The sequence below is a fragment of the Phyllobates terribilis genome, unplaced genomic scaffold (assembly GCF_046119375.1).
Source record: "Phyllobates terribilis strain yellow unplaced genomic scaffold, ASM4611937v1 Scaffold_10__3_contigs__length_209671492, whole genome shotgun sequence".
Lineage (NCBI taxonomy): Eukaryota > Metazoa > Chordata > Amphibia > Anura > Dendrobatidae > Phyllobates > Phyllobates terribilis.
In genome coordinates, this window is record NW_027362770.1 from 73,982,808 (window position 1) to 73,999,080 (window position 16,273).

A 16,273-nucleotide genomic window follows, 5' to 3' on the forward strand; every position below is an offset into this window, starting at 1 on the left:
AGCGGCGGTTCCTAATAACCGCAAATCCACGGGTGGCGTAGTCGGACATAATCAATATAACGGACTACCACTGGCCTGACCACCCTGAGCCACGGAACCGGGTTGCCACTACTACTCCCATTGCTCCCTATTGCCCGGATCCGAGTGCCCCACGGCCCAGGGGGCGAGTCAGCTTTGGCGTAGTCGGCAGGATTTCGTGCCCGCAACCACCGGGTACTGCGTGCCTGAAAAAGACTTTTGTAACTTACCTGTGGAGTCGTTTCCCGCCATCCTGAGCCGATTCCCGCCATCAGACACCATCTTGGACCTTTTCCCGCCGTCTTCTGCCGTCTTCCCGCCATCTGCAGCTGTTTCCCGCCATCGGACGCCATCTCCAGGACGCCGCGCGGGAAGAAGAGGGGCGTGGACGTCAAAACCGCGCGAGATCCGAAGCTCCGCCCCACGCACCGACGCTGCGCAAGGTCCTGGAAGGGAGAGAGAGCGACGCTGACGTCATCGGAGTGCGACGCCAGGTCCTCGTCCAGAGCAGCAGCGGAGCCGCGGCCTACAGAAGAGGATCGTCGGAAGGTAGGCCGCACTTCACTAGGGGGGGAGGAAGATGTCGGACACAGAGGCGCCCACTACCACCAACGCAGCTGCAGCAGCGGTGATGCCCTTTTCCTTGCCCTACATCCCTGGAGCGGCCTGGCTGCCCAAATACTCAGGGGAGCCCCATGCCCTAACTGACTTCAAGGAAAGACTGTATAGTTTGTTCCAAGTTTACCCCCTGACAGAGGAACAGAAGGTCAGCATATTGACAGGGCAGTTAACTGGCGCAGCCCAAAGGGAGGTAAAATCATGGCCCACTGAGGAGAAAGGGACTGTGAAGGGTATTCTGGCCCGGCTGCGGGGTACCTTTGATACACGTACCTCCGCTGAAATTAAAATGAGGTTCTATGGATGTAAGCAGCGGGCACAGGACAGCATCAGAGACTATGCCCTAAATCTGCAGGAAGCCTTGAGGGCTATTCAACAAACTGACCCTGGCAGTGTGCAGGAAACCGATAAGCTGCTAACAGAACAATTCATAGAGGGTCTGCTGTCCAGCGCCCACAGGGCCCAGCTGAGCCTCATGTTCTTCCAGAACCCCGACCTGACCTTTGCCCAATTTAAGGACAGGGCCATAAGGGTGCTCCGTGAATCAGCACCCAGTGGCGCTATAAACCCCCGGCGCCCTGCTATCACCTACCACCAGGAGGCGGCGCCCTCCTCTATGGACCCCGTGGAGGCTGATGCACAGGCTCTGAACCAAGCCCCGTCGAAAGGCCTGCACCACCAAGTCCAGGAGCTGACCAGGAGCGTCGCGGCGTTGACCAGGACCGTCCAGGCGTTGCAAGTGGACCCGTCAAGACCCATCAAGCTGGCTTCAAGTCCGGAGGATGTCCCGTGGCGTCGACAGAGGAGGATCCCGTCGTTCCGATGGAGGCCCACAGACCGCTACGCAGAGGATGGACAGCCCATTTGCCGTCGATGCAACCAGCCCGGACACATTTCCAGGTACTGTAATTTAAACGGGTCCAACCTGGGGCAGAGGGCCAACCCCCAGGCATAAGATCACCAGGCCCTTACAATTGGCGTAATAAGTACGTTGGGGGGCGCCCGGTTTTACCCGTGGTGCTGGACGGTATCCCCATGAGCGCCTTGCTGGATACTGGGTCGCAAGTAACCACAATCCCTTATGTACTTTTTAAGCAGTATTGGACTGATGCTGATATCACACGGTATCCAGACAGTAACTTGAGCATCATCGCCAGTAATGGCTTACCCGTGCCGCAGATGGGGTTCAAGGAGATGACCATTAAAATTGGTAAAGTTGAACTGCCGGCACAGGGAGTGATTATTGTGGACATTGACCGTCATGAAAGTCACCCTAAAATAACTGTGGGTACTAACATAATTGAATGTCTTTCAGAGGTAATTGTAATTCTACAACAGGTGGCGGTGAATGCTAGTTCCAGCCAAAAGAGAGTCCTCAACAAGGAGATAAAAGCCCTGATGAGACGGCAGCAGGTAGAACTGTCTGGTGGTGAGATCGGTAGCGTAAGACTCAGTGATCCATTCCCCATTTCCATGCCTCCCAAAAGTGAAATGATGATCTGGTGTCGGACTGCAATCGGGTTGAGAGGTAGAGACTACCAAGCCATGGTAGAACCCGTGTACTCAGACAGCAGGCCCACCATTTTGACAGCCCGGGGGGTGGTTGATGTCCGTCATGGGAGGGTGCCCGTCCGCATCCTCAACATTGGGGAGAGGGAAGTACACTTACCCAGGTACGCTACACTCGCCAAACTGTTTGTCGTCGAACACAAAGCTATCAGGGCCGTGGAACCCTTGCCTCCATCTCCTCAGGCGGAGGGTAATGGCTCCCAGAAACAAAAGGAGGACTGGTGCCATAAACTCCACGTGGGTGCTGACTCCACTCCCCTGCACCAAAAACAAGGAGTCTACCGGGTGGTACGGGAGTACGAGAGAGTCTTTAGTAAGCACCCGCTAGACTTCGGCAGAGTAAAAGGGATAGAACACCACATCCCCACAGGGAGCCACCCACCAATAAAAGAGAGGCACAGACCTGTACCCCCTGCACATTATCAGAACGCCAAGGGTATGCTAAGGGAGATGAAAGAAGCTGGGGTCATTAGAGACAGCTGTAGCCCCTGGGCAGCCCCCTTGGTTCTGGTCAAAAAGAAAGACGGCACCATGAGAATGTGCGTGGACTATAGACAAATCAACCGTATCACTCACAAAGACGCATATCCGCTGCCTAGAATAGAAGAGTCTTTAGCCGCACTAAAATCTGCTAACTTCTTTTCTACTTTGGACCTTACTAGCGGGTACTGGCAGGTTCCTGTGGCAGAGGCTGACAAGGAGAAGACCGCCTTCACTACCCCGATGGGACTGAGCGAATTCAACTGCATGCCTTTCGGGCTCTGCAACGCACCAGGGACCTTCCAGCGGCTGATGGAATGCTGTCTAGGGCACCGAAACTTCGAGACGGTCCTCCTTTACCTGGACGACGTGATCGTCTATTCAAAGACCTACGAGGACCATCTAAAGCACCTGGCCGAGGTGTTCGAAGCCCTGGCAGGCTATGGCCTGAAGGTAAAACCATCGAAGTGTCACCTGCTGAAACCAAAGGTCCAGTACCTAGGGCACGTGGTAAGCGCGGAAGGAGTGGCCCCCGACCCTGACAAGGTCACGGCAATCAAGAGCTGGCCAAGCCCCTCGAACATCAAAGAGGTAAGACAGTTTCTCGGGTTGGTAGGCTACTACCGAAGGTTCATCCCCGGGTTCACTAAGATGGCAGCTCCTATGCAGGACCTCCTGATCGGACAGTCCAAGTCCAGAAGTCAAAAGCCACCCTTCAAGTGGGATAAACCGGAAGAGGAATCCTTCCGCCAGCTAAAGTTGGCCCTCACTGGGGATGAGATCCTGGCCTACCCTGATTATGGCCAGCCTTTCATTCTCCACACAGATGCCAGTAATGTGGGACTGGGAGCCGTACTGTCCCAAAACCAACAGGGCAGGGAACGGGTGATCGCATGCGCCAGCCGGAAGCTGAGGCCCACCGAAAGGAACCCGGAGAATTACAGCTCCTTCAAGCTAGAATTCTTGGCGGTGGTGTGGGCCGTGACGGAACGCTTCAAGCATTACCTGGCCTCCGCAAAGTTCACAGTGTACACGGACAACAACCCGTTGACACACCTGGACAATGCAAGACTGGGTGCCCTGGAACAGCGGTGGATGGCCCATCTCTCCAACTATGACTTCGTGATCAAGTACCGGGCAGGCAAAACCAACGCCAACGCAGACGCCCTATCAAGAATGCCTCACTTACCTGAAGGTGACGAAGACCCAGAAGAGCTGGAAGAGGTAGAACTCCCCGCGTTTCACCGGTATGGAGCTGCTCAACACTCTCACCGTGTGAAGGAGGAGGATCTAACAACTGTGATGATGAATCCCCTACCTCACCACAGCTGGGCCGAAACTCCGCCTGGTGAAAGATCTGCTGACCCGGGAAGACGCCCGCTTAGATCCAGATGCCCCAGAGGAAGCCAAGCAGCTATGGAAGGAGAAGAGCAAGCTGTTCCTCTACGAAGGCAAGTTGTGCAGAAGGATTGTTAACCACCGGACGCACGAGCTGACCTGGCAAGTCGTGGTCCCAAGGCGAGATGCAGCTATGGTCCTGGGGGCTTACCATGACAGAGCAGGACACTTTGGTTGGAAGAAACTGGAGTTCCTGCTAAGAGGAGGATTCTTTTGGGTCGGCATGAGAGGAGCTGTGGAAAAGTGGTGCAGAGACTGTGGCCCTTGTCACCTGAGGAGGAAGGACCGCACCAGCCAGAAGACACCCTTGAGGCCCATCGTCACCACGCAGCCTCTTGAGCTGGTAGCTCTGGACCACGTCAAATTGGCTCCAAGCCGGTCGGGATACATCTACGCCCTGACAATCGTGGACCACTATTCCCGTTTTCTAGTGGTGGTCCCGGTAAAGGACTTGACAGCCCAAACAGCGGCCCGAGCCTTCCAGCAATACTTCTGCCGTCCACACGGGTATCCGGAACAGGTGCTGACAGACCAGGGTCCAGCGTTTGAAGCTGAAATCTTCCAGGAGTTCTGCAACCTCTATGGCTGTAAGAAGATTCGGACAACGCCTTACCACCCCCAAACCAACGGGATGTGTGAGAAGATGAACAATATAGTCATTGATCTCCTGAAGACGTTGCCCCTGGAGGAACGCAGCCTGTGGCCAGAAAAACTGCCGGACCTGGTAGACATGTACAACAATATCCCGGTGAACGCTACAAACTGCACCCCGGCTTACCTGATGCGAGCTAGACCAGGTAAGCTGCCCGTAGACCTGGAGATGGGAGTCCTAATACCTGAGGACACCTCCCCGGATGCGGACTGGGATACGGAAAGGCAACTGCAGTACAAGAAGGTACAGGAGAGTGTGGAGAAGAGCCTGGCCCAGGTGAGAGAGAAGCAAGAAAGACTCTTCAATCAACACGCCCCTGCTAGTCCCCTAGAACCTGGTGAGCAAGTCCTAAAGCGAAAAAGAAGGCTACATAAGTTGGACGACCAGTGGGAAAGGGAACCCTACACCGTACTGCAGTCTGACTACGACAACCCAAAGGTGTGCGTAATCACCAAGGACGGAGGAGAAACCACTAGTGTCGTCTCCAGGGACCACCTCAAAAGATGCCCCGAGCAACTCCGTAGTGCAGAAGAGGATCAGAGTGACCTTGAACCCGCAGAGGACAAGGAAGAAATGATCAGCACCGTTCTCGGAGAGTTCCCTCAGTCCTGGACTCGCATAAATGATGCCATAGTGGTACCTGTCCTGCATTTCCTGCAACCGGCACAGCAACAACCAACACCAGAGTCGGAAGGTGAAGAGGAGCAAGCGGTTCCAGAGGCAGAAGAGCCTGTTCCAGCAGCCCAGGAGAGTCAACCCTCTGCTGACAGTGAGCCTGCCATGCCTGCGGTAAGCCAGAGGACCCGCAGACAGCTGCCTGCCCTACCTGTACACCCAGCTGGTAGCTGTACCCCTAACGCTAGTGGGGAAAGCCAGGTTGGTCCACCACCAGACAGTGGGCTACGTAGGTCAACCAGGAGCACAAAGGGACAGATACCCGCTCGCTGGAGAATATAGAGTGTACTAAAAATTGTAAATAACCCTGTTGCCACATGTTGAATTGTTTGCCAAGTTACTTGCTTGTTTGGTAATTTTGTGTTTCAGTTTCTTGCAGCTACCGTAAGGACTCAAAGGTTATGGACTTTGTATAACCGGGACCTTGTGTGGACTGCATTCTGAGCCTAACCCAGGAATGAACTAAGACTGTGAAGGACTTGGGGTAGGACAGACCCCCACCTGGTTAAGGCTCCCCGTTGTTTTGGTGATATGGACACCCGGTCACAGGCCACACTGTGACCTAAAGAACTCAATTTGTGCGCTGTCTGTCTATTAATGTTTTATTGTTGTGCATATTGTCTTTGTTTATTGTTTAGTCCCGGAGTACTAAATTTCACTAGGGGGGAATGTGTCACCCTACCTGGATGCCACAAGTGTAATAAAGCTGTGTCTGAGAGCAAGGGGGAGGTTCTCTGGTCAGGGGAACATTAGCATGCAATGCCTCCTGTCTCAGGCCAGTAGGGGGAGCAGGCTGCCCCTATAAAAGCTGGTACTGGGGACAGGGTTAGAGAGAACTGGATTGCCTGTCTCAGCTCTGAGACGTGTCCCAGAGTGGAGCAGGGACAGAAAGTTGATTGCACCTAAGAGGAAGTGTGGCAGTAGGAGAGAGCCACAAGCCAGAGACAAGAGGCGAAGAGAGCCTGTCTTGGCAGAGAAAAAACTTCATTTTACCAGACTTTGGTGTCTGAGGCTGGAAGGATTCCACATCCCCCAGCAGAGAACCAGTCCGCAAGGGACTATACATTCCTTGGCCTAAGAAGCCTGGAGGCCCTGCCACAACCGAAGGGACCAGTGAAGCCGTACAAGACTGGGAGCAGAAAGGAACCCACGTCGCAGGCCATACAGGCGAGAAAGCACGAAAGCTCGGAAACGTGGGCTGTTATCCTATCAGGAGGAGATAGTCAGAAGGAGCGCAGAAAGCACGGTAGGCCTACACCCTCACCCTGACCAGGGCCAATTTCCCCGTTGCTCTCAGACATCCAGGTCCCCTCCTAGCCGGGACTGTTTATGGGTCAGTTTACCTGTTGTAGTAAAGACCCTGGACTGCAACTTGTTGTCTGTGTGCTCCTTGCTCCTCCAGCACTATTAGCACTGGGATTCTCACTACCATCACACCCACCATCCATTATACTGCCCTGGGGCCGCACTCTTCCCGTGGGGAGTCACACTACCATAGCTGCACATCTCATCAGCCCCAGCGGTCTGCATGCAGCGGCGGTTCCTAATAACCGCAAATCCACGGGTGGCGTAGTCGGACATAATCAATATAACGGACTACCACTGGCCTGACCACCCTGAGCCACGGAACCGGGTTGTCACTACTACTCCCATTGCTCCCTATTGCCCGGATCCGAGTGCCCCACGGCCCAGGGGGCGAGTCACATCCTTTCAACTTTGCCGTTACTTTGAGGGTGATAAGGAGTATGCAGGCCCACATCCGCCCCAATCATCTCATAGATTGATTTGGTAACTTCAGCAGTGAAGGCGGGTCCTTGATCACTTTCAATCACTTCTGGAATCCCAAATCTGCAGATAAGTTCTGCCGGAAGCCTTTTCACTGTAGTTCTAGCAGTCATGTTGGCTACTAGGTGTGCTTCTGTCCAGCCAGAAAACATATCCATCACCACCAGAACATATTGATATCTTCCAATCTTGGGTAATTGCATATGATCAATTTGCATTCTCTGGAAAGGATACTGTGACTTTGCCAGTTTCTTCTTTGGCACATGTTCTGTTCTTCCGGGATTACAAGTGTTACAAATCTCACAGCTCCTAGTATAGTTTGTAGCAAGAGCTGAGATCTCGGGTGCAATATAGAGTTTATTGATAGCTGAAATCTTCTGATTCTTCCCTCTATGTACCTTTCCATAACCCCACTGAACCACTGCAGGATACAGTGCTCTTGGCAGACATATTCTTCTTCCCACTCTCCAGATTCCGTCCTTACAAAACTTTCCTCCCTGTCCGATCCATCCTTGTTTTTCTTCTTCTGTTACCGCATTCTGCCGGTCCACTAAAGTCCTGTGTGCTGGATTCTCTTCCAGTCTTTGCTCCTCTTCATCTTCCTCCTCTTCTTCTTCCAACCCCAAATTTCTCATTCCCGTTTCTTCCTCATCCCCTCGTTGTCTCTGACTTCTGGTGAGCACAAACACCTCTGTACCCCCCGACACCTCTGCTTCCTCTGGAAATATTGGTTCCATAGCTGCTGCTTTTGCTGTAATGTCAGCCCTTGGCTTCCTCTGAATTCAGTTTCCCATGAGCCTTAATTTTGATCACAGCCACTTGCCTAGGTAACTTCAGAGCTTCTAGCAGACTTCTCACTGCCGCTGCATTCCGGATTGGAGCTCCACTGGCTGTCTTGTAGCCCCTCAGGGCCCATATCAGGCCAAAGTCGTGGGCAATCCCGAATCCGTACCTCGAGTCCATGTAGATATTGGCTACTCGACTCTCTGTGCACTTGCAGGCTTCGGTCAGAGCATAAAGTTCGGCCTCTTGAGCTGACATATAAGTTGACAGTGGTCCAGCAGAAACAACCATTGGTGGGGACACCACCACATATCCAGTATGGTAAGTTCCATATTCATCTGCATATCTGGACCCGTCAGTATACAGTATCAGATCCGCTTCAGGCAGTGGCTGCTCAGAGACAGTAGGTAGGTGAGAGGGTTCAGCCTTCATGACCTCAAGGCAATCATGGCCACTCAAATCAGGGTGTTCATGGTCTTCTGAGGACCCCCCTAAGTCTTCAGAGCAGTCCCCCCTTGACAGAGGAAGCAGAGTGGAGGGGTTCAAGACAGTACATAGCTGAAGAGCTATATTTTCTGGTAAAAGGAGCTCACATTGTATTCTGACACAACGTTGCATAGATAGATGGTTGTGCTGGGATTGTGCAAGGATAGCTTTCAAATCATGAGGGGCTAATATAGTTGTACGATGGCCAAGTACAACATCTGCTGTTCTGCGGAGGAGTTCTGCAGCTGCCAGCACTGCTTTGAGACATGTTGGAGCTGTTTGCGCCACTGGATCCAATTTCCTGTAATAATATCTGATGGGTCTCATGTGGCCTCCATGTTTTTGTGCCAGAACTCCAGAGGCATGGCCACATGCTTCAGAGACAAATAGAAAGAATGGAAATTCATAGTTGGGAATCCCCAGTGCAGGGGCTGAAATGATGAGTTCTTTCAACTGGTCCATTGCATCTTCAGCTTCTTGGTCAAAATGCAGGTCAAGCTCAGAAGAGTGGACCCGTCATATAGAGGTTGCATGAGAGCTGACGTGTTAGAGATCCACTGCCTGCAGTATGTGATCATTCCCAGAAAAGCTTGGAGTTGTTTGACAGTTCTCGGGTACGGGATGTCACGGATGGCAGTTTTCCACTCTTCAGTGAGATGCTTGGTACTTTGGGATATGCAATGACCCAAAAACACAACTTTGGTACAACACCATTGTAGCTTTTGCAGAGTAACTTTGCATCCGATGGTGGTCAGAAATTGGAGCAAAGAATAGCTGAACCTGTGGCAAGTTTGGTCGTCAGGACAACAGAGGAGCAGATCATCGACATATTGTATCAAAGTGACTTCATGGTTCTCACTCTTCCAGGGTTGGAGACAGGTAGTTTAGGCCAGTGTGAAGTGATGAGGAGAGTTCTGAGCTCCTTGAGGCATAACGGTCCAGGTGTACTGTACTCCTCTGTGCGTAAAAACAAAAAGATACTGACAGTCTGGATGAAGAGGCACACTGAAGAAGGCGTTTGCCAAATCGATTACTGTAAAATGCGTTGCCTCAGGGGGAATTTCACAGAGTAATGTATGTGGATTTGGCACCACTGAGGTCTCCAGGATTGTAACTGCATTCACAGCTCTCAGATCTTGCACCATCCTGAATTTATCTGGTTCTCCTCTTGCAGTTTTCTTCTTCACTGGAAACAATGGAGTATTAGCAGGAGACACACAGGGAATTAATGCTCCTTTCTTGAGTAATTCTTGGATCTGGGCATCTAATGACACTTCTTGGGCTGCTTTCAGTGTGTACTGTGGGAGTCTGGGAATCCGTGCACCTTCTTTCATGAAAACTTGGATTGGCGGAACAGGCAGCTGGCCTATATCATCAGGACCTTGAGACCAGAGTTCAGGTGGTATGCCGTCAAGATAATGCTGTGGTATGGCGGTTGTTGCAAATTGGATGACACACAATGGGAGGGCATGTGCCTTTGTTTGTTCCTCTAATGATAATGGAGTAGAGACATCTAGATGCATTCCATTCTCATCATATGATATCTGAGCATTTAACTTCTGGAGTAGATCTGCTTCCAACAAATTAAGCGGGCAGGTGTCTGAAACGAGCATTCTGGCCAGCGGCTTCTATTCTTTCCCAATAGGCAATGGAAATATTAGTCGGGATGAGTGTGGTTTTCCATCCACTCCCACACATGAAAGGAAATCATCAGATATAAGCGATTCATAGGGAAAATCTCTTGACGGCATTATTGATCTGGCTGCACCCATGTCTACTAGGAAAGGTAAAGTTCTGTCCTCTACATCAACTTTGACAGTAGAAATCAGTCCAGATTTAGTGGGGGCGTTTTCAAGGTGAGCACGGGTTTGCCACTGTCCTATGCGGGGTAATTCTGGTCTTCCCCCGCAAACCGGCGTGGTGGGTCCCTGTTATTTTGGTACATCTGTTGCGGTGGCTGGTCTCTGTAATTCTGCACAGGTTCTCTTGGCGTTGTCTCATACTCTCTCTGTGGTGGCTGCCGTGATGGCTGTCTATACTCCTGGCGGGAGTACCATGGATTCCATTGGTAGCGTGGAGAATCTCTTCTTTCAAATTGCAGATTGTAGGAGAGTGGCATTGAGCCATAGAAAGGATCCCCTCTATTCTCCGGACATCCTCTTCTGAAATGCCCTGGTTGATTGCAACGGTGACAGATAAGTTGGTTCCCTTAGTCTTAAACTCGGTCCTCTGTACATTTGTGGAGGACCCATCCATTGTGGGGTTGAGCGGTATAGTTGTTGTGGGTATCCTGGGGGATAAGGCAACTGTTCTTGTTGATTATCTGCAGGTTGATAGACTGCTAGATCAGCTGGAGTAGGAGCAGGAACAGGAGTCAGTGTAGGTGCTGGAGTAGGAGCAGGAACAGGAGTCGGTGTAGGTGCTGGAGCAGGCTCTGGAGCAGGCCTTGGAGCAGGCCTTGATACAGCATCCAATTGTTTCTCTATAGCTTTAGCAATGAGGAGTACCTTTCACAGGGACATGTCCACATATTCTGGTCTGGAGTCTGTAAGCATCGCTGAGATTTCCTCTCTGAGTCCCCTAACAAATGAAATGACTAGCAGATTCTGTTGGATCCTCTGACCTTCATCGAACCCTTGATCCTTGAACAGATTATAGATTCTGGTGTAAACATTTTTGACATTCTCCCCTGATTCTTGAGTACAGTTCGATACACTGGTAGATGAGTCTGTGATGGCCCATTGCTGAAGTTGTTGACAAAAAACTCCTGATTGGTAAGTCTCCTTGTCTGTTACTTGGCTGTCATTCAGAGCTACTTGAACTATTGGCCAGAAGACATCTCCCGCTTTAATGCTAGTGATTTCATGAAGATCTTTCCAAGTGGCTGAATAAGTTTGTTGAATTTGTCTGATTCTTCTGTACAACACCGTAGGATGTCTGTCTGGGTCAGGTAGTTGACTAATCACTCGTTAACTTGCGAAGGTGTGAATACCACATATCTATTATGGTAATCTGGCACTGGAGATTCTGACTGAAAAGATGTTGAGGGAGATACTGGCAACACAGCAACAGGAGGAGGACTTGTTTCTCCAGGAAATAGTTCATTCGGGTTATCTTCTGAGGTCATCTGGCGGCTGAGTGAGTCTGATCTAGCTGTGGCACTTTCCACAGCTCGGGTGAGAATTTGATATTTATCATTGCTGATTAGTCTTATCTCCTCCAACGTAGTTAGTCCTCTATACTCCCGTATAGCTTGGACTATTGCTTGGGCACAGGCTATCATAGGAAATCCATACATTCCAGAACTTATAGCAGGAAGAGCAATAGAAGTATGGTTCCTTTTTCCAAGATAGTTCAGAATACTGTTGATTGTAGCTCTAAGTTGTGACACACACTGATCATGATGATCTTCATCACACACTGGACCTACTGCATGAATGATAAGCCTGCATGGTAATCTCCCTGGTCTGGTGGCTAGCAGGTCTGTTTCCTCGACCGGTCCTGAAGAATGTACAATGCTGTTACAGTCTTCCTGAATAGCATTACCTCCAGTTTGCACAATAGTCTTAGCCACTCCTCTCCTATGTTGTAATCCAGGGTTTGCTGCATTAACTATTGCATCCACCCGCTGTGTTACCAGATCCCCCAGACCTGCTCTTAGTACCGTTGATGACTTCCAAATCATTCTTTCTGTCCATTGTTTCCACACCTATAGGTATTCTTAATCTGAAAGGGTGGCACAGGAATCCTCCTGATCCGGAGGGAATTCTGATACTGATGTACGAAATGTCACACAAGCCGGTTTACCTTCTGGATCGCTTATTGGTGTGGACGCTGATGGTGGTGGTGGTGCTGCCTCCTCTTCATCCCACGGCTCCTCCGGTTCAATAGTATTTCTCATTTGGTTAAGGGCCTGCCGGAACTCCGGACTATTAAATAGAGTTTCACTGGGCAAATGAGGATAGAGAGGGACATAGTCTTTTGGGACATAGTACGCACCATCTGGAGTGACAACCGTACGCACTGATATAGGAGTAAATGTTGCTGTTGATGTTCCGGGTGTAGTGTGTATTGTGGCCTGTATTCCGGGTGCACCAAGATGGCCACCACCGGAAGGAAGCACAATACAGGAAGGGTGTGCTCCACTGTTTGTGGCCTGTATTCCGGGTGTGCCAAGATGGCCCACACCGGAAGGAAGCACAGTACAGGAAGGGTGCGCCAAGATGGCCACCACCGAAAGGGACATCTGGTCAGAGGCCAGAGGTGATGCAATGGGCCTTTCTGCAACATGGCCGCTGCAGGAAGGGTTGAAACTTTGGGCGGACATAGGTATAACAGATGAGGATGGGGCACTAGGAGTGGCTTGGGTAGTAGCAAGGGGTGGGCCTCCTGGACGGGGCGCGTGACATGCAACACAATAATCTCCTGACAATGGATTCTGCTGGCCACAATTAGAACACCCCCAACAATTCATTGCACTGCCATTATAGGGCGGTGGCGGAGGCATGATGGGGAGGGGAGGAATAGTGTGAGGTCTGGGATGTGGTGCCCCGCATGCAAGACAAGCATCTCTATTATCAAGATTCTGCTGACTGCAATTTGTACAGGTCCATCCCCCCCATCCGCCATTATCGGGCGGTGGCTAGAGAGCAGTATCTTTGTAATACACATAACATGTCGTCTTTCCCTTATTGTCTGTATTTTCTTTTTCCACCCACCCTTCTTTTGACAAATTCTCTGCTGTTCTATACCAAGCCAAGGCTGTTTGTAACAATCCTTTATCTTCTAGCTTTCCCTTTTTCTTTTGCCATTCTAGCGGCTGTAACCGTCCCTTATCTGGTAGCTCGCATATTTTAGTTAACTGTTTAGGTTTCTGCACATACTTTTTCCCTTCTTTCGATAAACTCAGCGCAGCCTTTTTCCACATGTATGCTGTAGCGCCGGCGTCCCTGCCCTCTGCTAGGCAGGGACGCTGTTCCCCTCACCTCTCTGCTCCGTGCCCAGCGTCCTCCTCCCGCTCTGCTGGTAGCGCGCGCTCCTTCCCGGCCACTGTGCTTAGGGCGCGCGCGCGCGCTCTCCCTCCCTCTTAAAGGGGCCGCGCGCGCCGTCCTAAGGAGTCCCCGGCCAATGGCCGGAGGACTTCACCATATATAAGGCACCTCCTCCAAAATGGAGGTGCCCGAGCAATGTTGTTGCACTGTTCACTACTCTGCTTCAGTCCTCAGGTCCCGTTGCCAGATACCTGCCAGATACCTGCCAGATTCCTGCCAGATTCCTGCCAGCTTGCTGTCTTATTCCTGCCTGATTATCTGTTACCTGCCTGCTAGTCTGAGGTCCGACGGTCTGCCTTACTACTCCTGTCAGTCTGTCTAAGGACCAGCCTGTCCGCTCACCTGGGAGCGCACTTCAGTCACCTGCCTGCTTGCCTGAGGTCCGACGGTCTGCCTTCCAACTCCTGTCAGTCTGTCTATGGACCAGCTTGCCTGCTCACCTGGGAGCACACATCTGCTACCTGCCTGCTAGCCTACCTGGAGGCTCCGCCGTCACGTGCTGTGACCACCTGCCTGTCCAGTGACTCCTGCCCGCTCACCTGGGAGCGCTCATCTGCTGCCTGTCTGCTAGCCTACCTGGAGGCTCTGCCGTCACGTGCTGTGACCACCCACCTGTCCAGAGACTTCTGCCCGCTCACCTGGGAGCGCTCATCTGCCGCCTGTCTGTTGGTCTTCCTGGAGGCTCCGCCGTCACATGCTGTGACCACCCGTTCATCCAGAGACTCTCGCCTGCTCACCTGGGAGCTCACGTCTATCATCAGCCGCCACAGGTCGTACCATCCCTTTACCCAGAGACTGCCCTGGTCACTTGCCGTGACCATCTGCCCATTCATCCAGAGACTGCCCCGGTCACTTGCCGTGACCATCTGCCCGTTCATTCAGAGACTGCCCCGGTCACTTGCCGTGACCATCTGCCCGTTCATTCAGAGACTGCCCCGGTCACTTGCCGTGACCTCCAGCCCGTTCACTCAGAGACTGTCCCGGTCACCTGCTGTGACTTCCTGCCCGTCTTCCCTGGTCGCCACCCGCTCCCTTACAAGGACCGCCCCCTTGTATAGTAGCTCAGAGGTTCCGCCTCCCAGACCCGTTACAGTTTGCTCGGGCCATGGAACCCGGTGGCACCCAAGCTCCCTCGCTCTCGGACCTGTGTCATGAACTGTCCCGACAAAGGTCCCAACAGGAGTCCATCCTGGGTCACCTGCGGAATGTCAATACTCGCCTGGACACTCTGACTGCTCCACCAGCAACCTCCGCCAGTGCCATGTCTCGCAATCCGGCAGCTCCGCTGCCCACTAATACCATGGTATCCTACCCCGGACCCCGGCTTTCTGCACCTCCTCGCTTCGGAGGCGACTCCGCCCAGGCTCGGGGCTTCATAAATCAGTGCACCCTGCACTTTGAACTATTGTCCCACCAGTTTAACTCCGACCGACCAAAATTGCATTCATCATGTCCCATCTCACCGGGGAGGCCCTGGCCTGGCTAAATCCTCTATGGGAGAGAGGAGACCCCCTGGTGTCCAACTTGCCTGCTTTTCTCACGGCTTTCCGGAAAGTCTTCGACGAACCCGGACGGAAGACCTCATCCGCATCATCACTGCTACGCCTCCGTCAGGGAAGTCTCACCGTGGGCCAATATGCCATACGGTTCCGTACCCTTGCCTCGGAGCTGGCCTGGGATAACGACGCTCTGGTATCCGTCTTCTGGGAGGGTCTGTCCGGCCGTATTAAAGATGAACTTGCCGGTCGGGACATCCCTACCACTCTCGATGACCTAATTACTCTTGCCACCCGGATTGACCTACGGTTCCAGGAGCGTGCCAAAGAGGTCACCCGTGAGAGGAGGTTACCACGTCTAGCTCCTACTTTTCAGAAACCCGTCACTCCCTCCGTCTCTACCCAGGTACACTCTCCTGAGCCTATGCAGGTCGACCAGACCAAGATGGTCAAAACCCGTCAGGACTTACGCCGTGCCGAGGGGAGCTGCTTCTACTGTGGCAGTAAGGAGCACCGGATCCGTACCTGCCCGGAGAGGTCGGGAAACGCCTGTGTCTAGGTTCGCTCAGAGAGGTCGACCTAGACAAGAATAAATCCTCTCCATCTCTGCTGTTGTCAGTCTCAATCGTCTGCGGGGAGAACCGTTATTTCGAACTAGCCCAACTTGACTCTGGAGCGGCCGGGAATCTTATTTCACAGTCCCTGGTAGAGAAATACCGCATCCCCACCAAACCTCTGGCTGTACCCTTGTCTGTTGCTGCCGTGGATGGGGGTCTCTTACCACGCCCCATCCAACTCATCACCGAATCCATTACTCTGCAGGTGGGAATGCTGCATTCTGAGAGTATCTCCTTTCATGTTCTGCCTGGACTCTCCCACGCCCTCTTGCTAGGCCTACCTTGGCTCCAGAGACATGCACCCGTGCTTGACTGGCAGACCGGAGAAGTCCTTCGCTGGGGACAGGACTGCCATAAGACCTGTCTGGTTCCCGTCCATCCCGTCCGTCCTTCTCCTACCCCAGCTAATCTACCTGGACTTCCGATTCCTTATTGGTCTTATGCTGATGTCTTTAATAAAAAGGAAGCAGAGACACTACCCCCTCATAGACCATACGACTGCCCTATCGACCTGTTACCTGGTACTACTCCTCCCCGTGGGCGGATTTATCCATTATCCGCTGCTGAGACCCGGTCGATGTCCGAATATATTGAGGAGAATCTGGCCAGGGGATTCATCCGGAAATCTACCTCCCCGGTGGGAGC